We start from the raw sequence: 3,039 nt of genomic DNA, 5'->3' as shown, positions 1-3,039 counted from the left end.
GGACTGTTAGAAATCAAAAACACTGTAACAGAAATGAAAAATGACTTTGGCGGGTTGATCAGTACCAGATATGGCCAAGGAAATAATCATTGAGCTTGAAAATATGTCAGTAAGAACTTCCAAAACTGAAAAAAAGAAAAACATGGAACAAAAATTTTAAAATATCTAAATAAATGGAGATATATTTCATGTTCATGGATAGGTAAACTCAATATTGTTACGATATTGGTTCTTCAAAAATTGATCTATAAATTCAATGCAGTCCCAAATATCATCTCAGCAAGTAACTTTGTGAATATTAACTAACTGATTCTACAGTGTATATGAAAAACCAAAAGATCCAGAATGGTCAGCACATAGTGAAGAAGAACAAAGTCAGAAATGTGCAACCTACCAAGACTGAGTTAAGAAGAAATAGACAATTTGAAAGACTGATAACAAATATAAAGATTGACTCAGTAATCAAAAAACTCCCAATAACAACAAAAGTCAAGGACAAAAAGCAAAAACTCCGCAGGTGAATTTGACCACCTATTTAAAGAATTAATACAACTATGTCATAAACCATTCAAACTTCCAAACTCATTTTATAAGGCCAGAATCACCCTAATACAGACAAAGACACTATAACAAAAAAAGACCATGGGGCAATATTTATAATGAACATATGTAAAAGCTCTCAACAAAATACTAGCAAACAAATTCAACAGCACATTGAAGGAATCATGACCTTGTAGAATTTATCCATAGGATGCAAGGTTGTTTCAATATACGCAGATCAGTCAATGTGTTACACCATAATAACAGAATAAAGGATAAGTATCACACAATCATCTTGCCAGATGCCAAAAATGCTTTTGACAAAATTTAACACCCTTTTGTGATAAAAAAAAAACTCCCAGCAAATTTGATACAAAAAGTACTTACCTAAAACAATAAAGGCCGTATAGAAAAAACCTATATCTAACATCATAGTCAATGGTGAAAAGCTAAAAGCTATTAAGATCTGGAGTAAAACAAGGATAACCATTCTCATCACTTCAAATCAACACACAAAAATCAGTAGTTTTTTATTCACTGACAATGAACTGTCTGAAAAGAAATTTAAAAATTCAATTTACATTAACATCAAAAAGAACAAAATGCTTAGGAATAAACAACAAAGTTGGTGAAAGACATGTACACCCAGAGCCATAAAACTTTGATGAAAACAATTTAAACAGGTACAAATAGACTTCGGCTCACATCTCTTGGAGCAATGGGTCCCGGCTGGACAGGTCTCCTCTGCTGGTTGAAATGTGTATAATTTTATCTGTGTCAATCATTCGTGATGGGCTGCCACTTTCTGCTTCCACTGACTATGAACAAGGCCCAGGCATGCAGGAGTGCAGAAAACATTTTAAAACACTTTCAAAGAAACTTGCTCAGCTTCCTGATGGATGTACCCTGAAAACTGGACATTATAATATTCATTTTATTAGCTCTCTGGGAATGAGTTACATGATGTTGTGCCCTGAAAATTACCCAAATGCTCTGGTCTTCTCTTACGTGGATGAGCTTCAGAAGGAGGTCACTAGTACTTACAACATGATGAAGACAAAACCTGCTGTCAGACCATACTGTTTCATTGAGCTTGATAACTTCATTCAGAGGACCAAGCAGCGCTATAATCATCCCGGTTCTCTTTCAACAGAGATAAATCTATCAGACATGCAGATGGAAATCAAGCTGAGGCCCCCTTATCAACTTCTGTGTGTGAACTGGGGTCGGCCCATGGAGTCGCATCTGCATTTTCTATTGACTCTAAAGGTGCTGGTAAGATTTCTTCTGCTCACCTGCGACTGGAACCAGTGGCTCTGTCAGAGATTGTGGCATTTATCCTCAGTCTTATATGCAGCTCTGAATTTAATTCGAGGTTTTCATGCCATAGAAAAGTCTTTTGCAGAGTGATGGTGAAGATTTTAATTACATCATTGCATTTTTTCCTTGGAAAAGCAGCCTGTCTTTCCCAGTGTTATTTACTTGCCTATTACCCTGGCTGGCTGAATGTCAAATCTTTTTTGACTTTTGGTTTAATCTGTCTGTGCACCATGTATCTCTATGAATTGCTCAACCTGTGGCAACTTTTCTTTCACGTGACTGTGGGAGCGTTTGTTCCACACTGCAGATCTGACTAAGGCAAGCCCAGAGCAAGGCTCCTAATTACGATGTCTGACCCCATCCTTCAGACACACTGCCCTGGCATCCGGGGAAAAAGGAGGAAGCATATCCTAACTGCCACGGTGATGAAGAAACCATTCACCACAATCGAGAAGCTCTGCTTTCTTTCTCTCCAACTATCCTGTTTGTTTTAAATCAGCACGTTATGCCTGGGAGCTTGCAGTTCCTGCTAGGCAAGCTCCTCACATTAGTCATGAGATTATTATTCAGAGGAGGAGGAGATGTCTCTCTCCTGGGCCATGACCATGGAAGAACAGTCAGAAGCCATTTGGAGACTTGGCCAGCGGTCCTGAATCCTTCTGAAGAGTTCAATCAAAAAACGTGTGTGGTACATGCTCTGAGGACCAAGTGGGGACTCTATAGCCTGGGTTTGACTTTGTGAGGCATAAGTATAGCCCAGACAAAAAGATGCCATGGAGTTTATGTTTAAAATAACTTGCTAAATATCAGATTACTTGCACTCTTATAGTATCTTGAGTTTATGAAGTCCAGGATGGTGTAGAATTGGTTCTTTTTCCTGTTATATTTTTTTGCTTGAATCTTAACTCTGGAAATCACTTGATCTAGGAGAAGGCTTTTTTGAGCTTATCTCTAGAACATCACAAGTATTGAGAACAAAGTAATGTGTTCCTTCCTAGACCATTTTGGAGTTTCTTTTGAAATCACATTTTTAAAAAGATTTTTATTTTATTTGACAGAAATCACAAGTAAGCAGAGAGGCAGGTAGAAAGAGAGAGGAGGAAGCCGGCTCCCCGAGGAGCAGAGAGCCCAATGCAGGGCTCGATCCCAGGACCCTGAGATCATGACCTGAGCTTAAGG

General features: G+C 38.2%; 1 pseudogene; it reads left to right on the top strand.

Moving 5' to 3' along the window:
* The first annotated feature begins 1,296 nt into the window (after positions 1-1,296).
* LOC116877611 lies at positions 1,297-2,215 on the top strand (annotated as a pseudogene).
* Positions 2,216-3,039: the final 824 nt, after the last annotated feature.

Source organism: Lontra canadensis, unplaced genomic scaffold (assembly GCF_010015895.1).
Source record: "Lontra canadensis isolate GAN:19392208 unplaced genomic scaffold, GSC_riverotter_1.0 scaffold53, whole genome shotgun sequence".
In the NCBI taxonomy this organism is placed as follows: Eukaryota; Metazoa; Chordata; class Mammalia; order Carnivora; family Mustelidae; genus Lontra; species Lontra canadensis.
This window is presented reverse-complemented; position numbering and strand designations above follow the sequence as displayed.